The 12,384-nt window shown below is 38.3% G+C and overlaps 1 protein-coding gene across 5 annotated transcripts in view; it reads right to left on the bottom strand.

Moving 5' to 3' along the window:
• gria4b (glutamate receptor, ionotropic, AMPA 4b) overlaps window positions 1–12,384 on the bottom strand; it is a 171,349-nt gene that overhangs the window by 141,133 nt on the left and 17,832 nt on the right. The window lies entirely within an intron of this gene.

Genomic DNA, 12,384 nt, shown 5'->3' on the forward strand with positions numbered 1-12,384 from the left:
TTTTAGGTAGAACAGGTTTTCTGGTTTCTGCATGTGAGAGGAACACATTGAAATGCAAGCAAGGAAGTGATGTCGTTTGACTACAAATTAGGTTTTTAAAATTGGCGTTTGAAACTGGAGAGATTGGCTCACTTATCAAGTGACTTAACTTGTACAGCGGCTGGCAGGTTCCCAGACTGGCACATGATAGACTGTGAAAGATACAGATGGTTCATCCAATCACTTGTCTGCCCTTTTCCAATCAGTTTTCATGGATGAATTCTCATGTCATTCTTTTTAACAAACCATCTGGTGTGTCAGGCTAGATGATACCTGCCCAGTACAGGAACCACATTTCATACCTGCAGTTAATTGTTTTTATTTTCCCAGAAACAGAATATCAGTGACATATTAGCTCTTCCTGCTCATAATTTACACGTTACTGTAACATGTGGTGCACAAAAAGTTAAAAGTTTTCTTCTCACTGGTTGGATGTGATGCACAAACTAATGAGAATTAAAATTCACTGACAATGACAAATGTGAGATTTATCTTTTTAATTATATTTAGCATATTTAGTGTATTTGGCCTGTGATGGACTCTCAGCGTGCCTGGGGTGCACTCTGTGCCAGCTAGGATAGACTCCAACCCTTAATGACCTTGAATTGGATAACCCTGTAATGGAAAGTCTATCATATTTGACACCTGAGACGTATACATCATCAGTGTGATTTGTTTTCCTCCAAATAAATTGCACAAAATGCCAGATTTAGCAAATATTATAAACTAAATATGACACTACATAACTTTAAACATTTCCAGCTCCATATATTTATTCTTGGATTCTAATAGAGTAGCTTTGTGTGATTCATAAGTGGACACAAACCTCTGCCAAGGCATCTAAATCTTTGGGCAGTATTTACTTTTAGGGGAATAGGATAATATTTTCTATATATTCATTTTGATTTTTGTTCTTATAATGTAGTTTGTAGTGCAGTAAAAATAGATAAGGCTAGCATGACAGATGTACTTTGATTACACAAACATTATGTAGGAGTGGGTAATGCATAATAGGTATTGATTTATAAATAAATGGCCGTGAATAACCTGAGCTCATTATATAACATTATGCTACAGTGTATATATTATTTACTCAGTCTCCTGACAATTATTTCTTTAAAGATATAACATATGTTCAACTTGAAAGAAATGCAGATGTGAAATGTAAAAGTGAGGTCAGAGGTCAAATGTGAAATAATATTTGGTTGCAAACTATATTGTGAGGTTCAGAATCCTCATGTTACTAATGTTGCAAATACAAACAAAGGCGATACAATTTCTACACAGTTTCAAAGATCAAAGACAAGCCATGACCTTATTTGACCTTGAAAAAGAGGTCGGAGGCTCTCGGTACAAACAACAACAGTTAGAGCTATTTAAAACTGTGTTTCTATGTAGTATTATTATCACTTTGATCTTCTGATCAATCTAACGACCCGACACGTTCTCACTCACCAAGGTGTAATATTTTACGCTAGGTGACAAATCTTCCGTATGTTACGCTTTCGGCCACCCAACACGTCCCTATATTACGAGGTCGGAAAAACGAGGAAACATGGGAACCGTTTGGAATCAATCTACACATGTATGTTTATTTTACTTTAATCCCTTTGGAAAACACTATCTAATAATAATAATAATAATAATGGGTTGGATTTATATAGCGCTTTTCAAGGCACCCAAAGCGCTTTACAATACCACTATTCATTCACTCTCACATTCATACACTGGTGGAGGCAGCTACAGTTGTAGCCACAGCTGCCCTGGGGCAGACTGACAGAAGCGAGGCTGCCATATCGCGCCATCGGCCCCTCTGGCCAACAACAGTAGGCAAGTAGGGTAAAGTGTCTTGCCCAAGGACACAACGACCAGGACAGAGAGCCCAAGGATCGAACCGGCGACCTTCCGGTTACAGATGCGATTCCCAACCCCCTGAGCCACGGTCGCCATTTCTAACACCATTAAGGTGGTGGTTAACGTTAGGGATAAGGTAATGGTTAGGGTTAGGATTAAGGTTAGAGTTAGGGCTGTAATACACGGCTGGAACGTGTATTACCACTGGGAGCGTCAATCTATTGGATTCCATCCACAACCCGGCGCATATCATAGGAACGCGGAAGGTTACCTTTCACGTTCCTGAGGGACGCCTCGGGACGTGACAAAACGTCGGTATATTACGCTGTCAGAATGACAACGGGCTCAATGACCTTGACAAATCAGTCAGATTCTTTATACATATACAGCTTTTATACAGTACTTTCAATATTGACAACGAAAACCACACTTGTAAGAGTGATAGTTTCTAAGTTATAGGCTTTTTGTCAATTTTCGTACAATAAAGTTGACCTTGAAGGCCTTGGCAGACTCTACACCCCTATGATGTTTTATCAGTGTTGCGTTTACAGACAGAATAACAAGAACACACTACCAAAAACATATCTGCATTGGGAGAGGTAATAATTTGTCTTTGTAATAAGTACAAATCAAAAAACTGTTTCAAAAGCCACAGTTATTACTGTATGTCTGTGCTATTTAAGATGTATTGGCATGCTTGGTGAATTGCAGCTGTCACATATATATGTAAGAATATATAATATTAGCAATGACGGGTTATTTCTCATTTAAAAAGAAGAAGAAGAATTTCAGGTTTTTTTTTTTCCAATTTACCACCCACCTTCACTCTGAAAGTGGGAGACTCAGCCTGTTAAAGTGCTCATAAAAGAAATCCAAATTCATACGTCTACACTGCAGTGGCATCGTTTGACACAGGCTTCTTGAAATTTTAAGAACTCTGTTGCATAATAAAATTATTTCTCGCCTTGTTCCTCCTGACAGCTGACAATAAAGGAAGATTCAAACAGCAACTGCTGGGAATATTATATAGTTTAGTACTATAGGGAACCGATATCTTCGCATGTAAATGTCTTTTTTTTAACTCATCTGACCCACATGTCATGTAAACCCTCAGTGCAGAAAATATTTGCCTCCACTCGGTTCTTAAAGGATCCTCTTTCCCTCTTTCCCATCTGCAGTCATTTGCATTTTCCTTCTTATCTCTGATAATGACAAATCGAAGTCAAACATGCTTTTGCTTTCTCCGCCCACTCCTTCTCCTTCCTCGTCTCTCACTCCCTCCCTCCACCCTTCCCTTTAACCTTCCTCTTTCTTTCTCCTTCTTTGATTCTGCCACAGAACCAAACATATCATTGGTCTGACTTATACAGCATCTGAGGGGAATGTCTTTTCTCTCTGGACCATTAATGTGCATCATCAAGAAGTCTGTTCCCACCGGAGCGGGCAAGTCAGCGGATTTGCTCTTAAAAGAGAAGAAGAGGTTTAAGTCAGGAGTCAGGATTCAAGGACAATTCATTATCAGGGCCAGGGTGCAGCAGGCCACTGAATGTAGTGGGAGGCTGTTAGGAAAACGGTTCAATAATATGAGTTTTGATTCTCTGACCGTGCTGATGTGAGAAGCCAGGAAATGTCAAGGGCATCGCATAAACAAACCTCCTCGCTCTCCAAATCCAGTGCAAGCTGTCTCCGAAAATAACCCCTTATGTCCGCCGTCTGAATGCGAGCATATGTGTTGTGAGAAAAAAGCCTGCAAGAAAATCTAATTAATGCTGCAGGAATTTAACAATGTAGGATCCTGGCAGTAAACCGTAAACTGAAAAAAACCCACAGCTTTCTATACAGATCCTGATAATGCTGCAAATGATAGAGATACACACCTTATTCTGTTCCCTATAATATATGCTTATACAGTTAAAGGTACATTTTCTTCAGCCTAATTTCTCCATGTAGTACTCAAAAATGTGTTATGACGCTTAAAAAGTCAACTTGACAGATTAAAACAAGAAAAGCATACAAAGTTTATAGTTTTCAATAATTGTATAGAACAAAGTGAGTAAAAGCTTACTGTTGAGCATTGAAAAAGCAAGCAAACACCCTCCACAGAGGAATGACCAGTTTTCAAGGATCTGGAAAAAAAAAAAGGACAGCTACTGGCAAAATCTGGCCGCCTTTAGACAGCCTGGTTGGTGCAAGCCAAGAGGCATGAAGCTGGAGGACAAAAATATATTTTTAAACACCAAGGTGCTCAAAACAAGACATCTGATAATTAATTCACTTATTTTCACTTACTTTACTTTCTCTAGCCCTGAGAGCCACTGTATATCCTCAATAAAAAAATGTATACAGTTATAAGAGTTTAGTGTGTTAATTCTGGGTTTGACTACAGACGAAAATCAGACCATATTTGTTGATTAATCAGTTTGGAAATGCTTATAATTACATATGGTTCACAAACTTTATCTCATAAATGATAGTAATTATTTCCTTCACCGAATGTGTGTTTGAGGAAGCGTGACTTCCTCACCCTGCACAGAAGGAGACCAGGGTTTGTGGCTCTGGTCTATAATATAATATATTTCCACCTGTGCTGCTACATTTTGAATTAGTTTGGTAAAACGTTGGGCCAGACTCTCCTGTAGTGGTTAGTAATGGAAAAAGTCAATACATTTAATCACATGACTTAAGCCTGAATTTAGCTTTTTAGTATTAAATCGGGAACACCGACATTCCTCAACCCTCGACATCCCCTGCATTTGAATCCACTACATAATGGTTTAAGTACTTTCTCACCACAGGTATAGCTTAGAGAAAAACTTACCAGCTATTGTTAAAGTTCCAGCGTATGTTTTCCACCCATTGATGCCATTTTACCCCGCCCAAAGCCAGACACTAGACACATTAGACACAGGTGCTTTAGTTAATGTGTTTTCAAACAATGTTTTTATTCAAGTTGTATTTGTAAAAATCTGTAAAGTGTACACCATGTAAACGATGGATGTGGTCTTTGTGTCTGAAATGTGAAGCCAGTGCAGAGCTGCTGCTGTAAGGAGGTTGCGGTCCTATTTTTACTCCTATATGACTGAGTCATAATACATCATGTTCATTTTATGAGTCATTGTCGCACATTTTGTAAAACACGGTACGTTTTATCATGTCTACGTTGTGATTGACACATTTCTACCATATGAGCATGCAATCTTCTCTGTTTTGTTTCCAGTTTCGAAACACAATGACCCCAAATGTTCAAAGGACACTTCACAAAACAAAGGTGATGCCACTATGGCATTAAGTGACATTTGGCATTAAGTCTGTTGTGCAGATTTGGTTGTTGGCTCCTTGTGTACTGTCTTTACAACCACATAGTATCTATGTAGAAGTACATATACTTCTTATTTATCCATAACAACTTTTTCGGTAAAAGCAGCCTCCTTTTTTCCCTCGCCAACAGAACTGTGGCCATTCTGAACTCGATCACACCCATCAACGATGTCATTCGAGTGATTTTGTGCAGTATTATTGAGCTGCCTTACAAAGCAGTAAAAATGTCCAGCTTCTCCTAATTAGCTCATCCACTCCCTCCCTCTGTCCGCTGACCAATGGGGGGCTGTATCTGGTGTGATAAAAGGGCAGTAATTGGCCGGTCATGTTGCAATCAGGGGCTCTTTTTTGCTAGCCTGCTGGAGAGAGTTCAAATGGTGAAGCCATCCAATAGCAGCTTTGTCGAGGACACACAACACGTCACTCTCTCGCACAACACAAACACAGTGACCCAGAGAGGGTGAACAGCTCTCAGACAATTGATAACTGCTAATCATGTGCTCTAAAAATAGCGTCATCATTAGGCAGAGCAGTACTAACACAAGGTGAAAGGTCATCATGCATGTGTGTTCTGTGTATTGAGTGTGAGAGTGACAGATAAAAACAGATTGAGTGTGAATGAGGTAACTACAGAAGCGGGACCCAGTGTCTCATCACTGACAATAAGTCTGCCTATGGAGATGTCAGTGGTGAATCAGAACAAACTAAAGTAACGTGGAAAGTGTTAAACCATGACTGCAGATTATACTCATGTCAGACTGAGTCGAATGAACTGGTTAAAATGAAGCAGCAGTCTCTTGGGGTTAAAATGGAGCCAAGATAGAAATCTTAAAACTGCAGTTCCTTTGGTGGCCACTTGAGTCTGGATCCCAAAGTGAGTCAGTCAGTCCACACACTTCACCATGACAGGATAAAAACCATGTTGTGGGCCTGGTCTGGGTTTCTATGGATAGTTTCCCCCTGTTGTAACATCTGCACAGAACAGGAGGTTTTTGTCTAATTGATCCATGGACACTGAATTAGGGGTGCCATGACCTCGAATGACTCAACACAGTTTACTGTAGTGCAAAACTAGACCTCTCCATTGTGTTTAAGGTATCGGTCTTTTATGGAGCTTTTTCATTAAAATGATCTCACTAAAAAGAAGCACTCCAAGAGCAAAAACCCTCTGCCAAGCTCCCTCTCTGGGTAGTATTGAGTTTTTCTGTACAATTTATGAATTCAGCTTCCAAACCAAGCTTGACAGTGTTACCTCACTTTCTCATCCAAATATGGTAATGTTTAGCTAAAAAAAAAAAAAGACATCAAACTGAAGTTTCAAAATGGTATCAGTTTACTACTCTCACATTATGAAATAAGTGGAGACTGCTAAGGTACATTAACAGTCATCTAAGTACAGATGATGAGTTATTTTAGTTTAATTTCATTTATTTATTGTTTAACCATCAGAGATGGAGAGACTCAATCTAGCCCCAGCCCTTCACGCCCTACACAGTGGAAGTCCCTGATATCATTGTGGTTCTTCCCCAAAAAGAACCTCCACCGACTGCATTTCACAACAGGACTATCACTGCAAGCTGGAAGGGCAACAGTGCAACTACACCAAGCTTGCCAAGCATGCAGAAGAGAAGAAAGACTACGAGAGTCAGCTGCAGTTCAAGTTCAAGATGACAGAGCTACAGTTAATCTGCAAGATGGGAGACTCGTTGTGTTTATTTCTCACTACTTGTTAATGAGTACTTGTAAATGGTAAAAAATATCTCCTTTCACACATGCACACACACACACACACACATACATATTCATAGATATGCATATGTATATATATGTGTGTGTGTGTGTGTGTGTGTGTGTGTGTGTGTGTGTGTGTGTGTGTGTGTGTGTGTGTGTGTGTGTGTGTGTATGTGTAAAATGACTTTTAGTTATATTTTAATAACAAAAAGAGAATGTTGAAATAAAAATAAACATCCTTAGCTTATTTCACGAAATCCAGATGGGCATGTTTAATTATCTTATTATGAAAACAGCTGATTAATTGAAATGAACTGCATTTATTTCTGAGAAGCAGTGTCTGCTTTTTCAGCAGGGTTACGTTCAAAAAGGAAGAATCTGAGTGTCACTCTCCCTTTGCAGTGATTATATACAAACACTGACCGGCAGTAAAGTGAATGTGTGAACAGAGAGCTACAAGCTCGATAGGAATGTGTGACAGCTGACTGCAAAGGTGCAAATATTTGAGTAGAATAATTTAACACCGCTATGGAAACATGTTGACTTACTGCAGCTGTTCAACACAACCAAAAAAAGCAGAACACAAATGAACAGACAGCACATTTATTTTAAAATTTGATCTGACTTCAATATAACACATGTGCACGTGTTTGACCTCCAACTAATGAAAACAGCAGCTAATGAGCAGCGTCCTTGATCGGTTTCTCCACCTCTATTCACACCGGACATCTAATAACCATTAAACCAGCCCTGGTAATTGTTTGGACACGCCCACTCATTTAACTACTGGACATGTTATTAATTTGTCATTGCTGTGTCCACAGCAGAACAGAGGCTGTGAATCCATTCAACTCTGTTAATGAAGATTGTCAAATCATATGAACTGCTGCTGTACCCCTGGATTTAGCTGCAGGATAATATCAGTCGGTGCTGGGAAAGTCGTTGCTAGGAAAGTTGCTAATCGATTACACTTTACAGATTACTAGATGAAAAGCTAATTACATTCCTGTACTTTAATTACTCATGACAAACTCAAAAGCCTCCATACTCACATATCACATCTTACTACAGTATAATGATCATAGCATATATATATATATATATATATATATATATATATATACACACACACACACACTCTGTCTCGGCCTTAACTCTCTTCCCAATTAAAATGACATTTGACGACCTCCCCATATCCTTAGTGACAAGATTTGACTGTCTTGATTGTGTATATCAATAAAAATGTGGTTTGACTAAACTATGAATTATGACTAAAGAAGGACAATTTAGAAAAGAGCTTCAGTGGTTGAAGTAAACACACACCATATAAGCAATTTCATTAAAAAAAATTGTCTTTACAGAAACGCAAATGAAAAAAATTCAGTTTACAAACAATATTTACTTTCATTAATCATGACCAACTCAGTACCCTCTATAGCCACATCTCACATACTTTCAAATATAGAAGCCAAAAAAATGGGCTATACTTACAGCACCTTTTTGGTTCTCATTGATTTTACTTTTATGAGATTTTATCCCTTTATGTCGCCCAAACAGACTGAAAGATTTCTGTAATCTTATAAACTTATTACAACATTACTCATCAGAGCTAATTACATGTCTATATTGTAGCTTCTTTGTTTTTTGGGGTTCTCACTGATTTACTTCTATTTATTTACTTTGGGTCATTGTTTTTTATTATTATTATTATTATTTAAAAAAAAAAAGTAAAAATGACCAAAAATATAAATGATATCATTGTGCGAATGATGATTCATTGTGTGGTGAAAGCCCCAGATCCTCTTAGGTTGATGTTTGATTCCAGAGCCATGATTTTCTTTCCTGTTTATTTGAACCACTCTGGTTTTTACTATAAAAACATGCCTTATCCTTTATATTCCGTCTGCATGATCTACATACCATAAGGAATCTCTGGCAAGTTGAAGTGCTGCAGTTACTTCCTGTCATTTTTTAAAATGTGTAGTACGTATAATTGTGTGTGTGTGAGCTGTAACAGCATCCTCCGGCATGTGAGAACAACTCCCCTGGCCAGAGTGTGTTCCTGTTAAAACCCATCTGTGAAATCACACGACTTATTCACTGCGATCTGACAGCAGACCTGCTGCTATTTCCCTCCCACACCCCTCTCTGTCTCTGTCGCTCTCTTAAAATATTCTGGGCGTCTCTGTCTCGCAAAGAAATTCACTTCAATCCGTTAGGCTTTCATTAGCGTTAATGTTGCATGAACAATGTTGATATTAGCACTTGACTGATACGGTTCTGTGAAGGTCGACATGGACTGAACGAGTTCTGCACGGAGGCCTTTGAGCCGTATTATGCGAATTTATTCTTCTGTGCTTTTTTACACTTTTGTGACAAGTGTTTAAATTGTTCAACGTTTACCTCAGACTTTTATTTAAGGTAGAAAAAACTTCCCTTAGCAACAGTATATGTGGAATTAATGTAATACTGACCAAAAAACTGCCATAATATGTAATTAAACGGCACTACACAGAGTTTATTACAGAGAATACACATTTGGTCTTGTGTTAAATGTGGTCAGTTAATCCATCTTTGCTACTGTTGTGAAACTGAGTACATCACCTTTATGAGATAACTACAGATTGAAAGATTTCAATTTTATTTATATAGCAGCAAATCACAACGATGGTGGCCTCCAGTTTATTTTATTTTTATATTTTTTTATGTACAATATAATACAGAGAAAACTCAACAACAATCATACGACCCCCTATGAGCAAGCACATGGCGACTGTGGGAAGGAGAAACACCCTTTAAACAGGAAGAAACCTCTAGCAGAACCAGACTCAAGGAAGGGCAGCCATGTACTACAACTGGTTGTGCGGGGAGGGAAACAGGACAGACAGGACATTAATTAGTCGATAATCTTAAGCACTTATTACAAGATTTCCTACGTGAGCTAAATGTATGCAGACTAAAAGGGGGTTATGCTCTGACATTTTTTTCTGTAATAATTTTATTTGTTTGTTTTCTTAAGTGGACAGATGCATTGATTACGACACACGTGTAGGCATGTGCATGCATGGAGGTGGGAAAAAAAAGGAGTTACATGGACATGTTCTTAAAAGCATTAATAAATTGCTCCATATAAAAAACACTCTTCTGCATATATAAGTAGTCCTGCTTTGTAATGCTAACGACCGAGCACCAATCAGCATCCTCCGTGAAGTCAGACTCAAACTCCAACACTTTGGAGAGCAGTTAGATATGTACTGATAGACAGTATAATGGTCCTTGTTTGGCTCTGCAGCCTCAGTGGCTCGGTGCAGCATTGTGGATCTCCACAACAGAAAACGTCTACCATTGCCAGCTGGAGTCCAAGATGCTGCGGTCTGTCTAATGATGGGCTGAGAGACTGACTGCAGAGCAAAAAACAGCGACTGGTCAGGGAGGGCCAGGATAACTGGTTAGCAGTGACTGGAATTTTAACATGAAGAGCCAGATATTTTCCATTATTAAACCTGTTTCATAAACCTGGCTAACCCCTGCACCACCATGCCATACCCCACACAATATCAATATTTCATTTTTTTAAAAAGCCACACTTATTGTTAAAAGAAAGTCATTGTGGAATATTACAAGGGTATTATCAACAAATTTAAATATACGCAGTATATCCAACCGGGTCATCTGTGCTATGTGAGGAACCTATTGAGCTCTCTGCTATGAATTGTTGAGTTACTCTGTTACTAATTAAATCCATTTTCCATTGCATCAATTAACACGTTTTTTTATGCTTTGCTTCATAAAATCTGGTGTTAATTTGTTGTATTACAGTAATCACTGTTCCATTATTAATATGTAACCGTACGTATCAAATGCTCTAAATCTAATCAGATTATCTGCTTTCACATGGGCTGCTCACAAAAAGCTGTAGCTCATTAAGTAGAAAAGTTTTTGTAATATTTTAGTTCTGCTTCTAAGATAGCATCGTTAGTGGGTCGGTTCATCTATTGCTTTGTACTAAACTGTTAGAGAAATAACAGAATGGATTATTTTTACTAGCTCTACAGAAATTGTTTGTTTGTGCTGGTGTTTTGTTCCTGATACTTCTTTTTTTTCTACACGCACATGTAATGCATATGAAGCCTAAGTGCTAACCCATGAAAGAAACTTTATCCTCCCAAGGTGAACAAACAGAAGCTTGTTGACTTTGTAAACCCAGTGCATTTCTCTTTTTGTTACTTGTGTGATAAAGTTTACCAACTTGTGTTTACTGTGGCATTGCTTCTCCTTGTTGCAATGCATTAAAAATCAAATGAGATCTCAAAGATGCAAAAGATTTGAGCCGAAATCTTGAAATGATTAACACAAAGCAACTGGCATGACTTCCTGTCCTAATTTGGAGAAAATCCATCAGAGCATCCTCACATCCCAAAATAGCTTTCTAATTGAGAACGAAGGTGATGAGGCTGCTTCACAACCCCCGATGGCTTCTAAATGTTCAATAATGCCCATCAGATGATATAGGCCATCATAACTAATTAAACTCAGGTAGCTCTCTGCATTGCATTAGCTACGTTTTCACTGTCCGGTGTGAACCGATGACACACTTTAGTTGTTTTTCACTGAGCAAATAGCAGAGCAATTCATCTGACACATTTCAAACACAGAGGGCCTGACACAAATTATTATCTTCAGCCTCTTTCATAGACATTATCCTCCGATAACAGCTAAATAACAACTAAGTGAACATTAAAGTGACACGAAGTAATCCTTTAAAGAGGGAATAATAAAATGTTTCTCTATCAAAATAAAACTTCAGATCATAAGCAGTAAGATACACCTTTGTTCAATTCTCTGCCCTCTGGGGTTTTTGCGGCTACAGCTGTATTTGTTCTGATATGATCAGTACTGTTGCTTATATTAGTTGATGTGAGCTCACCTTAGGGGTGTTCTCTTGAGAAAAAAGGCACAGCATCAGCAGCTTTTTCCGAAATCATAAAACAGGTTGTCATTACCTTCAAAAGCAGCAAACTTTAGCATTTTCTCATCTCTGCATTTGCAACAGAATCACTGGCTCTCGCTTGCATGCGTTCACCAACAACTCGCATCCAACCTCTTTAGACTGGAGTCTTTAACGAATTTCTTAAAAGCTATTAAGAGCGAATGTGTTTACTCAATAAAGCTGATTTTAATTTAACACAAAGCTGTTTCAGATTTCGATGTTGCTGGAAAGAAGCCACAAATTGTAAAATGTGGATCCTTCATTTACGTTTTAAACACAGCAGCACAGACAGAGTTTCACAGTGTGCAGCAAACATCAGTGTGACCTAGTCAGTACATGACCTAATATGAGATATAGCCACAATGAGGAGTGCCGTCCTCATTTTCATTTCGAGATGTTTTTGGTGCTTTTAAGATGACCTATTGTGCTCATTTTCATCTTTATATTTTTAT

Source organism: Rhamphochromis sp. 'chilingali' (assembly GCF_963969265.1).
Source record: "Rhamphochromis sp. 'chilingali' genome assembly, chromosome: 19".
Classification (NCBI taxonomy): domain Eukaryota; kingdom Metazoa; phylum Chordata; class Actinopteri; order Cichliformes; family Cichlidae; genus Rhamphochromis; species Rhamphochromis sp. 'chilingali'.